A 13558-nucleotide genomic window follows, 5' to 3' on the forward strand; every position below is an offset into this window, starting at 1 on the left:
AGCCCTCTGAATCCACAGGTTTCACATCCCCAGATTCAACCAATCACAAATGGAAAATACCTTTTAACAAACAAAAACAAATTGTGTTTCTATTGAACATGGACAAACTTTTGCTCCAGTTACTATTCACTAAAAAAAATATAGTATGACTATTTCCATAGCATGTACATTGCATTTGGTTTTATAAGTGACCTAGACTTGATTTCAAGTTTTCAGGACAGGGAGCAGCCATTTAGCCCAGCAGTTAGGATGCCGGCATTACACATCAGAGTACCCAGGTCTGACGTCCAGTTTCACGCCAATGCAAATCCTGTGAGGCAGCAGTGATGGCTCAAGTACTTGGGTTCCTGTCACCAATGCAGGAGACCTGGATTATGTTCCAAGCTTCTGAATTTGGTCTGGCCTAACCCATCCCCATTGTAAGCATTGGGAGGAGTGAACAAGTGGATGGGGGCTCTCTCTGCCTCTCAAATAACTTTAAAATGTTTACGTTTACAGGAGTTCAAGGCAATATGCAAACACTATGCCATTTTTATAGGGAAGTTAAGCATCTGCAGACCTTGCTCATCATGGGGAGTTTTGGAACTCAGACACCAAAAGATGACCTTATTCCACTGTAAGATAATTACTAGCTGAATTAATTCTTATTTCCTATGATTGTTAGAAATGTTGGCAGAATCCCACAAACTGGTGAAATCCCTTTTGCTCAGAGCCTATTGTGGTGTGGGCTTGTTTTGGGTTCCTTTCATGACTGCTTCTCCTCTTTCCAACAACCAGAAGTTCACATGCCCTCATATAGGCCTAAGAAAGAGCCGGAATAACTTCCAGCAAAGCCAAACACCTGCTCCAGTACAAATCCAACTCAAATAATAAAATGTCGGTGATGGCCAAGGATTAAGCTTAGATAACATCAATAAGTAGCTGTGAATCAGAGTCCAAGAAAATTAGCCATTTCCTTCCTTGTAGACATTGGTCTTTGAAAACAGAGAAGCAGACGTGCAAGGCAAACCAGGTGTCCAGGTGGGACAACATCTGGCCAAGATGTACTCGCATATAGGTTTCAGATACTTCACGTAATTCTGTAAAGGGCTGCTCAGATATTTGGCACCTAGCTGGCATGTGCCAACACTAATTTGGGATGTCAGTTCATGATCCTATCCCCTAGGTCCTTTCTTCAGGCACACACTCAATGGCACATGTCCCCTAGACTGTACCCAGTTATTCTTCTCAAACGGAATGAGGTGGAAATATACCTAGTGCAGTGTGACCTGAGTGGACCACTGTGGCTCCACTGCTACTCAGCCTGAAGGTGCAGAGTTCTAAAGGCACAGGTGCCCCTCATGCCTAAGTCAGTAGGCAAGTCCCTACTGAAGAAACAGCACTAGGCCTGCCCCTGAAGACTGGGCTGTGGCCCCACTGCTTAGTCCACTGATGGGTAGGACAACCACTGAGTAGCCTTAAGCTGCTCTTCCAATAGGCTCTAAAGCAAAATGGAAAATAAATACCAGTTTCTTCCAAACAAAACAAAAAACAGAAGAGAAAGAAGTATTGCATCCTGACCAGGAATAAAATCTTATCCACTGTTTTCTCCTGATTTACTTTTTAAGGTACAAGGTTAGTCTTTCCCTCCACAAGAAGATGCCCTTGGTAGTTTCGACCCACAGCGATTTCTCCACCCTGCAACTGGATCTCTGTATCAGTTATTTAATCATATATGATTTTCTGGCTCTCCTTGGATGCTCTTGGCTTTTATATTTTTGTTTTTAGGTATATCTTACCATTTATCCAGAACATAAACATGTGACTCCTGCATAAATTTCTTTTAAAAAATTTTTTAATCTTGAAACGTCATTTTATTAGAAAGACAGACAGAAACAGAGATCTCCCCATCTACTGGTTCATTCTTCCAATGCCTCCTCCAATAGCCAGGGCTGGGCCAGGTCAAAACCAGGAGCCCAGAATTCAATCTTAGTTTCCCAAATGGTGGTAGGGACCCAACCTAGTGGGCCATCACCTTTGCATAAGAATCCCGCATGGCATCTTACTCACTGAAAGATAAAATTAACTACTCACCATGGCATTTTAGTCCTTTGTGAAGGCACACCTTTCACTTCCCCTATCACTGCCACTGCAAGTACCTTCCGCTCAAGTCACCAAGAAGCCTTTGCAGCACCAGAAAATCACTGTGCTCACTCCTGCTGCTGGGCCTTTGCACACAAAGCACTCTTTCAGGAATGCACTTGGTACTTTCCCCAGTGGGGCCTCCTGCTCAATCCCCCATGTCTGTCATCTCCCCTGAGCCTTCCCAAAGGACTGGGTAGCAAGCTCAGGGCTGGAGGCGAGTTCATTATTGATGGGCATGCCCCTTATGTCTGTGTCAAAGCCAACCCTCCCCTAACCATGCACACACCTAATCAGATTCAGAATTTGTTTCTTCTTCAATGAGAAATGCTTGTACTTTATCAGCTTCTTTTCCTAAAAAATGATTTTTTTCTCAAGTAAATTAACCCAGTAGAAAGAGGGGGCTATGTAGAAGAATTTGAGTGATTATTTGTCTGTTGACCAATTCAGGACACTACAGATGTAAAAAGTTGTTGGACACTAAGCATTAATCAAAATTGTTAGACTTCTCAGCCCGATTTCTCAGAACACATCAAATCATCAAATCCCAGGCCCTTGTTGATACCCAGTAAGATACCACTAGTAAAAAATTTAGGGATTTCTGGGGAAAGAAGTGGAAGGAATATTGGAATTTTCTGTAAAATAAATGCTTGTACATTTTCATTAATAAAAATGTATCCATACAAAAAGTCTGTTTTCCTCTGCACCCATCAGAACCCATCCTTCTACATGGCCCTAAGCTAAAACGTCCAGACACAGCAACACAGTGTCTGAGATGAAGGGAACAAAAAGCCCAATTGGGAGCCACTCTACACCTTTTGAGTGTGGAAGGGTACCAGGAGATCCTTTTACAAATGCGCTACAGTTTGTATGATTATGTCCCCCTCAAAATCCATGAATGGCAACCTAATCCCCCAATATGACAACATTAACAGGTGGGGACTTTGGGAGATGACAAGATCAGGAGAACAAAGACCTTGGCAATGGGATGAATGCCCCTAGAAAAGAGGCCCAAGGGAGGGTCTCTGCACTTTGCAACATGCAAGTGCACAAGGAGAAGATGCCATCTACAAAGTCGAGAATGAGCCCTCACTGGACACCAAATTTGCCAGTACCTTGATTTTGGACTTCTCAGCCCCCAGAATTCTGAGTAATAAATTTCTGTTGCATATACACCAGCCAATTTATAGTATTTTTGTTACAACAGCCAGAAAAATTCAAGACAAAATGCATGTTAATAGCACCTGCTTCAGTGTTTTCTTATAACAAAATCTTTATTTAATGAAGTCTTTCTTATACCTTTAAAAGATATTTATAATACTTTGGAGAAGCTCAAGACATTATCATCTGCCTCCACAGAGTGCCCGTTATTCACATAATCAATACTTGTACTTCTAAATGTTGGTCCTACATTAGCACACTGTTTGTGGAACATTACAAAGAGGAAGTCACAAGAGATTGGAAACACACTATGGTTAGTGTGAATCCCATTCCTTGCTAACCACAAGGGCTTTGTGTACAACAATCCAGAGGAAACAAAGAAAAGCAGACTTCTAATTATTGCATGGAAGCAGAATGACACAAGCCACCCCCACATCCATTTACCCAAAAAGAACAGAGGAAGGCATTGAGCACTGCATATTTCCCCCTGGTTCTCCCATCTCCAGTTTGAACCCCAAATCCCATCCTCTTGTATATGCTTCCATATTTTGCTCTACAAGGAAGAAGTTAGCCTTACCTACCCTTGCCTAGCCCCATATATGCAGCCAGTTCAGGCAGCAAGGCTGAGAGAGCTCAGCATAGCCCTGTGATTATAGATTCCCTCAGAAATAGCACAGGCAAGATGGTGCTTTCAAATTTAATCTCAAGCACACCTACTCAAAGAATCATCAAGCATGTAGGAATGCCTTTAATTTCTAATAGTGTTTCTAAGATTTCTCCTTTAATAGACTTAAATTGATGTTGGCAGAGGGAAAATTAGGTCAAGGCACTCAGAAAACAAACCATCACTTCCTAAAACCTTCCCAAGAGTGCCAAGCATTTGTATATACTTGAAAAGTTACACAGGGTAAAACATATTTCAGCAGAAAAATACTAACATTTATTTCAATTATGGCTTTATGATATGCAAAATCAAACAGGATAGCTTCTAACAATGACACATAGCTACAATAGAGAGGAAATGAAGGAATCAGCAGTAAAATAGGAGAGCCTTTAGGTGGGATATTGGCAATCACTTATCCAACAGAGGGCTTTGCAAGTTCTAAAACATCTGGCAGGAAGAACGGAGTCTCCTAGGCAATCATGTATTACACAGAGGACCGAGGAGATGCTCTGCATCTTTGCAGTTTATCCTTTCGGGTTCTGTCCCCAGAACTATCTATGTCATCTTCCACGGTCACAGATTCTGTACTTTCCTGTTCTTTTGTTTCACCACAAGAGGGAGCCACAGCACAAAAAGGGTACAGTTCATCTTTCTCCACTTGGTAACAAAATGACTTATTACCAGTTACAGTACTGTTTCGAATGCCTCCCACCAAAAAAGAATAAATTGATTGTTCAAAGTAATCTTCAGAAGCATCAAAAAGTCCTCTAACAAACTAAGTTTTTCATGTATGTGTGTGTGTGTGTGTGTGTGTATACATACAGTGTGATCATTATGCTTTTTATTTATCTTAATGCCAGGATTTATCAATTATTTGAAAGGATTTATTTAGATGAGGATAATCCAGATACACATTCTAAGTGTTAAGATACTTGACTTTTTAACTAATGACTTTAATCACGTGGAACTCATTCAATTGATTTTTACATGGATTTAAAGCATCCTATAATTTATCTTCCATACTCCACTTCTTCTGTCATAAATGACTGCCCTGAGTAGCAAGAGTCTTGTGAGGCATTTTGCTGAAGGAGATCTAGTGATGGTGAACCAGCAGCTTAATGAAGTGAACTCTCCTTATTAACCTTTAGCCAAAACCACATCTGTACCCATTCCCTGTATCAGCTCTTAAACACTTTTTAAAAGCAGCAGCCAACTTCAGTTCTAATTTGCCTCTGAAGAATTCAACACAAGCCCATTTGGAAAAATGATTATCCCTCAATTTGTAGGCAATCAGACAGGTGCTTACACATCATGTCCCAAAAGACATCAGTCAGATCATAGCACTAGTCCCAGAGGGGAGCTTTACACCCAAATCAGGAGCTCACACTCTGTGGGCAATTCTACAAAGTTGTATAAGGTGTCCAAGTCAGTCAAATGCAGCCACAGCCACGAGGAACAAGGGTGAACCCTGCCATAGGATCAACGGCAGTGTCCTAAAGAAGGCCCTTAAGCTTTAATTATATAAAGCTCTATTCTGTCCAGACATGCATTGAGGTCATTGTGGTACAGAGGGGAGTTGGAGCAGGGACAAAACAGCCAGCTCTCCTCCTACCCGCACAAGCTGGATACACCAGAGCAGAGCACCAGGAGTTCAGGAATTCTGAATTTGAAGCTGGTCTTTCAGGCCATTCTGGGGCAGTATCTCATAGGTAGGAGACAGGAGGATAGAACATATTTTATTAAAGAACATCAACTTGCTGTGTAAGTTTCATGCAGGGCCTGCGCTGTGGCACAGCGGGTTAATACCCTAACCTGAAGCACAGGCATCCCATACGGGTGCCAGTTTGAGACCTGGCTGTTCCTCTTCCGATCCAGCTCTTTGCTCTGGCCTGGGAAAGCAGTAGAGGATGGCCCAAGTCCTTGGGCCCCTGCACCTGCGTGGAAGACCTGGAGGAAGCTCCTGGATTCCGACCAACGCAGCTCCGGCCATTGCAGCCAATTGGGGAGTGAACCATCTGATGAAAGACTTCCTTCCTTCCTCCCTCCCTCCCTCCCTCTCTCTGCCTCTCCTCTGTGTAACTCTTTCAAATAAATAAGTCTTTAAAAAATAAGTTTCATGCTTTTAGACATATAAAATTTTGTCTTGACCCCAACCAGGTGGGATTTGGTTTCCTTCTCTCCTTACTCTACTTTCTGGTCAAAGATTTATGTGGGTTTGGTTTCACTCAGTAATTTGTGGCTTAATTTCTGTGGGGATGAGAATTATGCAGAGACCTGAAGGTAAAGCTTGGTAGCTGCCAGCTCTACGTGGCTATTTAAATTTAAATTAATTCCTAAGAAATAAGCTTTAAAACCTAGTTCCTTCAACACACTAGCTGCATCTCCAATGTTCAACAATCCCATGTAGCCTGCAGCTCCTCCATCACTGCAGAACATTCTAGTGGATGGAGCTGCCCTAAAGGACTCTAAACAGAGGAGATACAAAATGGGGAGGACTGTATATCAAATGCACAAGTCAGCAAGGAAGTCTGCCCATTTGAAGTTACAATCAGCAACATTCTTGATTGTTATTAGGTATTGTAAATGGAATCATTTCTTTGGTGATGGTGTACATCATAGATTTCAAAGCGATTACATGTGAGGTGAATATTTGATTTGGTTTCTGTCGTGTTGTAAACATGGAATTAGTTTCCAATATTAAAAAATGAGGCCTGATGAAATATAGCTTCATGGTTTTGCTTGAAAAATCAGAAGATCTGGCGACTCTGGGACTGTATTCCCACACTGAACACAGACCTGGAGCCAGGAGCTGCTCTCTTTTCAGAAGTGGAGTACTCTCTAGTTTAACCAAGTTCCTACCACCCACTGCCTGCAGGACAGGCTCCCTGTTTCAATTCCTCCTCATGTGCACCTTAATGGGAAAAATTGCAAAAGAAGATATCTGTAATAAACTGTCATTAAAGATACATAGGACACTTTTACTTATCCTTTCTCTGAATGAACAAATCCCATCACAACTTACCCAAACAGTATTCTCTGATCTATAGAAAATGGATTAGTAAATTACAAAATAAGGTTAAATATCATAATTTCCCATAGGTCTATGGTCAACATACTAGGCTTTCAAGCTGATGAAAGAGCCCTTCCTGTCTCCTCAATGCTGCGTGCCCAGACATGAACACACCACACCACACCCACACCCACACACACACTCTGGCAGCTCTTTCTGCATAAACAAGATATCCCACTTCTAAATAAGATTTTAAGTAACAATAGAAAATTACCCCAATCACACATAAGTCTCTTCATTCAAAAATCTACTCTTATGTCCATAAATGGTACCAACTTAAATTTGAGTTCCATCAATAAAGCAGTGACTTTACCTGTCCTGGTTAGTACCAGCATGGAGCGGGTGTTCAGTTCTCCATAAATATTTGTTAACTGTACTAGAGAACAGAACCTTTCCTTAGAAATGCTAAGCCTCTGCCGCATTCCCCTTGATCTCAGCCTGACATAATGATATTTCTATTAATTTATTCAACAGTTACTGAAAGCCTTTTATGTACTGCTTCTCTGTTGTATTGTAGCAGGCAGCAGTTCTTTTGCTAAGTTATAGGTCATGTGTTTAGGAAGGGACCTGCAACCATGTGAGAAGAATTTGATTGTAAATACTTCATTGTCATTTTTAAAGTTACAAACACACAAAACAATACTGTAATTTGTGCATTAGTGTCTATGCCTCCTCTGTCCCTGTATCTCCCTGCCTAACAGATATGACTCCTGCCTGGGGTACTGCTTTCCTGGGAGCTATTGCAGACTAAAGCTGTGTTTTGTCCTTCAGACCTCGTATCATGGGATGAGAGCTCTGCAAAGATGCCCTCCATGCCCCTCACTGCCACTTTAAGGCCACTCTCCCTTCCATCCCCCAAACCCCTTAGCATTGCATCTGCTGTCCTTAGACCAGACCATCCACTACTCCTCAGGGTCATCATTCTTCACTTACCTCTAGCTCAATTCTCTTCTTTCTTTTCCTATCATTGTCTCCAACACTATTGGATCATAATCTCAAAATTTCATCAAATAGGTAGAAGATCTTTCACATTATGAGGTCTCATTTCCTTCATAATCTTACCCTCCACCCTGCCTCAGCCACTCACTCCCATGTATTTTAACTAGCTGCAAACTCTCCCTCATCTCAAGTTCCTGCATCACACTCTTTGCCCAGAAACTTCTATATTGTCCCCTAAGTCTCTCTGGATCTCTGACTTCAACCATTTTCCCCCATTAGGATAGGCAAAGCACGGATCATAGTACCTGAGTCAGTATATCTTAGCCCTTGATGTTCTCTTTTCCCTTACCCAGCTTAAATTCAAAACCAATCAGTGTAACTAAAGGGCATGTTGTCCATTCCCCACCCAGTTTCCTCCCTTTAGTTGAGTGCCTTGGTGCAGGACCAGACTCAATCTCCCCTAGACTCCTTGCAAAGCAACTAGCAAAACAGATAAGCTGCACAGAGCAGCTTGTGAAACATAAGAGGAAAGTTCCCAGAGGCTTCAAAGAGCCCCCTACTCCCTGCTTTCTGCCAGCTGCAAGTCTTCTACCTCCCCGCTAGTAGTGCCAAATTCCCTCCTTAACCAGATAAAATCCCAGCTCTAAGCGTGTCCTGTGCACAGTCTCTTCACAAAAAATATTGAAGCAAAGAGGGACAGCAGTCTAAAGTATCCTGTCTCTGTTGAGGTCGGTTCCATCTCCCTTCTGTCTCATCCCTGGGGGTGCGAAAGGCCAGAATCCCGAGAGATTCCAAACCTAACAGTGAGCACTCCCTTGCACATGGCCTTCTGTTTCCCTGTCCTCCTGCTTTGTTGTGTTTGCTTGTCCTACAGCCCTTCCTACCTCCCCTTCTTCACTCACATCTGCGCAATTAAGTGTGGCTGGAGAAAAGCAAACTTCAAATTTATGCTTGCGTCACAAGTACCACAAGGCTCCCAAGTAACCTCCCCCTAATCTCTAGTGTTTGCATTCATCCCACCCCAGGAAGGGCTGTCTCACACTTCTGCACCTCCCCAAACTTCCTTCCCCTTCACTCTCAGCTTATGGCCACTCTTCTTACTGCAGTTACATGGACCTTGCTGCCTTATCCTCCAACTTCTCAGCATCTGGATCTATAGAATCCACCTTCCTGTTTACTGCCAAGAATGAACTAGCCACACTCCCACCTACAGGCACATCCTCTCCTAGTACAGTGTATCTCATCCAGAGTACTCTCATTAGCATGCCAAATACTATTATTTCTCCCATAGGGGGAAAGAAAAAAAAAAAAAAACAGGAAAAGGTCTTCTCTACTCCTCATTTTTCCTGGCAGCCACTATCTCATTTTTCACTTTCCTCTAAAACACAATTTGTAAAGCATGTCCACACTGACTACCTCCACTGCCACCACTCCATCAACACTGCTCTCATTAAGGCTGTCCACGGCCTCTACATCACCAAATCTAATGCCGGGTTCTCAGTTGTAATCATGATGGAACTTTGAGAGGCTTTCAAATAGCCAATCATTCCTCTTCCTTGACAGATTTTTCATTTGGCCTTTCAGCAAAACTCTTGTTTCTCTACCTTACTGGCCATTCCTTAGTACATCTCATGTTTCCCTTCTCCTATATCCAACCTCTTAGTTTTCAAGGGCCTTCAGGCTGCATCCTGGTTTTCTCATCTATCAACACCCCTAATCCAATGGATTTAAATAGCAACTAGTCCCAATGACTCCGAAGTTATATTTCTAGCCATAACCTCCTTTTCTAACTCCAATCTCATCTCTGCTATTTGTACATCTCAAATTAAACCTGACAAAAGCAGACAAATATCATCCCATCCTCTCCTGTTGTACCAACAGGTTCCCCTATCTCAGGTATGGCTACTCTACTATTGTAGACCAAAAACTCTGAAATCACTCTCAAGGGTGGCTATACTAAAATTTTAAATCATAATGGAAGATAATAAGCATTGGCAAGAACGTGCAGAAATCAGAGTCCTCATACATTGCTGGAGAAAATGTAAAATGATGCATTTACATTTATGGAAAATTTTCCAGCTCCTCAAAAAATTACACAATTCCACTCCTAGGCATACACCCAAAAGAACTTAAATATCCAAATACTTGGACAAGAACACTCATAGCAATATTATAACAGCCAAGGCGGAATCAATTCAAATGTGCATAAATAGATGGATGAATAAATGCAATGCAGTGTGTATCCATTGGCCATATAGAACAATGGAGCTCTAATGCATGCTGCAACACAGACATACTTTGAAGACAGACACAAAAGGCTCCATGTTGTACGAGTCCATGTACATGACATGTCCAGAACAGGTAAATCCACTGAAATGGAAACTAGATGAATGGCTGCCAGAGACTATTTAATGGGTATAGGGCTTCCCTTGGGGAGGATGAACGTGTTTTGAAACTTGATGGAGGCGATAGCAGCACATTATGGATGTACTATATATCACGAAATTGAACACTTTAAAACATTCATTTTATGAGTATAAAGGAAGCTGAGAATAGATCTTTGTAAAAATTAATGGAAATAAGGGGAGAAAGAAAGGTGGGAGTGTGGGTGGGAGGGAAGGTAAGGTGGGGTGGGAGAAATCACTATGTTCTCAGCTTATGCCCCCCCCCTTTCGTACTGTTGCCTCCCTATACTGGATTCTCAACACAGCATCCAGGCAAATCACGTCATTTGCCCACCTGAAACCTGTAATGAGACACACATGCAGCACAACAGTTGCACTTGGAACACTTGCATCGCATACAAGTGTGTCTAGTCTGAGTCCCAGCTACTAGGCTTCTGATCCAGCTTCCTGCTAATGCGCACCATGGGAGGCAGCAAATGATGGTTGAAGTGCTTATGTCCCTGCTACCCATGTGGGAGACCTGGATGGGGTTCTTGGACCCTGGCTTTGACCTGACTCAGCACAGGCTGTCACAGACATTCAGTAAGTGAACCAGCAGATTGAAGATATCTGTCTCTCCTCCCAGCTATTCTGCTTTTCATCCAGCTTCCTGCTAATATACCTGGGAAGAAAATAGGAGCTGTTCCAAGTGCTTAGGTCCCTGTTACCCATGTGGGACGCCCGAATGGAGCTAGCTGCTGGCTACAGCCTGCCCAGATTTGGCCATTGTGGTCATTTGCAGAGTGAATCAATAGATGGAAAATCACTCTCCCCACCCCGCTTTGTTGCTGTGCCTGTCAAGAAAATAAAATGTCTGAGAGACAGAGAGAGAATGATTTAAGAACTTGGCTCATCCTTAAATTTAAGAACTTGGCTAGTTCTTAAATTTGTTCTGGAATTTTACCCAAATTTTACAATGTCAAAGAGGCTTATCCTGACCCCCATTTTATACTGAAAACTATGCACCCACGTACATGATGCTGATTTCCCTTACATTACTCAGATTGTACTTTTTCACATAGCACTTGCTTTTCTAAAGTAATATGCAATTGCAAGAATGTATTACTTGTCTCCCTTGGTTAGGATGGATGCTCTGTGAAGGAGAAATAATTTTGTCTGCTTTGTTTCCTGATGTACCACCCCATGTGTGCAGACCAGTGCCTGGCACATAAGATTTTGAGTAACACACACTGCCTTGAAGTAAATACACCTCCAAAGTACAAAAAATGAATTATAAATTACTAATAGTGGTGGAACATGAGAAAGAGGCATGTAATTAAGAATAGGTTCAAGAAACCTCATCTAATGCCACTTGGGATGCCCACATCCCACATCAGAGTCCTGGATTCAAATCCTTGCTCTGCTGTCAATTCCATTTGCCTACTAACCTGCATCCTGGAAAGCAGAAATAGATGGCTCAAGAGATTTAGTTCCTGCCACCCACAAAGGAGAGCTAGATTGATCTCATCTTCAATCTGACTCAGTTCTGGCCACATTGGTCATGTGAGAACCGAACCAGTAGATAAGAGCTTTTTCTTTCTGTCTCTAAAATATGTCAACAAATAAAATTTAAAATAAAATTTAACTGAATACTATTGAATACTATTGAGCCCTTAAAAAAAAAAAAAGGATTTTGTCATTTGCAACAATGAACCTGGAAGAAATAAGCCAGGCACAGAAAGACAAATCTGGCATGATCTCATTTATAAGGGGACTCTAAAAGTCAAACTCATGGAAATAGAGAGTAGAATGGAGGGTTACCGGGGGCTGAGAGGAGAGATGTTGTTGAAAAGGTACAGCATTTAATTTAGAAAAAATAAGGACTATGGAGCCCAGTGGTGACTATAATTAACAATAGTGTTATTATTATATTATCATACTTAAAGAATAGATTTTAAATGTTCTCATTACAAAAAATGAGAAGCATGTAAAGTGATGGAGGAATAATTAGCTTGTAAACATGCCAAAATATAAATAACACATTGTATTTCATAAAATATAGCTAACATTTACTACAAATAAAGTTTTAGGGGTAGGCACTGTGCCACAGATTAAGCTACCATTTGGTTGCCCTCATACTATTTTATCAGAGTGCTGGTTTGAGTCTCAGCTGCTCTGCTTAAGATCCAGCTTCCTGTTAGTGCCCCCCTGAAAATCAGAAGATGGCTCAAGTGCTTGGGTCCCTGCCATCTATATGGGAGACAGTATAGAGCTTGTAGATCTTGGTTTCAGCCTGGCCCATCCCTGGCTGCTAGGGATATTCTGGGGAGTGAATCAGTGGATGGAAGATATCTCTCCCTCAGAGTCTCTACCGTTCTGCCTGTAAATAAGCATTTTTTAAATAAAATAATTTTAGAAATAAAATTAAATACATATATATGTATGCATATGTATTTCTAAGGGACTTGATCTGTACCTGGAATATGTTGTTTCAGTTCAAAAAATGACCAAGAATCTTCAGTAACACAGAACATTAACACTTGTCAATTCTGGAAGTCCTGGAGGTACTAGTTATAGTATTCGGTGTACTTTTTTCACTGCTTTAAAGTCTCAAATTTTTTACAGATAAGGCTTTCTTAGTGAAAAATTCTTTTACTTTTCAAAACAGAATGAAAGTTGTCTTTTTAGAATTCCTCTAACAACCTCCTTTTTAGATCAAATATAGCCATTTGGCAATTTGCTCTATCCATCTCATATCACTGCAGAAGGGAACCAGCAGAGCTACAAGCACAGAAACATGCTCTTCTCCATTAAATTGACCTTCCTGACGGTCCAAGTTGCAACGAAGCTGGCAAAGTCCTTGAAGTTCCCTCTGTGGCCCACCAGGTGGTGTACACACACAGCCATCCATCACTGCTATAGAACCCAGGCTCCCACGCATCCCCATAAAACACCTTTCTCAAAAATGTCCTCAGATGGAGAGTTTAAAAGCTTTTCAGTTTATCCGTGACTTAGGCATCCATGCCCGAGTTAGAGCTCGGTACAAAGTTCCTCTCTCGAGGCTCAGCTGCAGTTCCCTTCCCAGCCACATTCCAGTATCTCTCAGAATCTACAATTTCTAGGCAGAAGTAAAACTATTTATTTTGGAAAATGAAATTCTGTATATACTCATTTCCTTTTCAAAGATTTCACAGCAAAACAAAAGTTGTATTGCCAAGA

General features: G+C 41.7%; 1 protein-coding gene across 2 annotated transcripts in view; it reads right to left on the reverse strand.

Annotated features, from left to right (window-relative positions):
- Positions 1-13558, reverse strand: part of PLD5 (phospholipase D family member 5) — a 415385-nt gene that overhangs the window by 356818 nt on the left and 45009 nt on the right. The window lies entirely within an intron of this gene.

This window comes from Oryctolagus cuniculus, chromosome 13 (assembly GCF_964237555.1).
Source record: "Oryctolagus cuniculus chromosome 13, mOryCun1.1, whole genome shotgun sequence".
In the NCBI taxonomy this organism is placed as follows: domain Eukaryota; kingdom Metazoa; phylum Chordata; class Mammalia; order Lagomorpha; family Leporidae; genus Oryctolagus; species Oryctolagus cuniculus.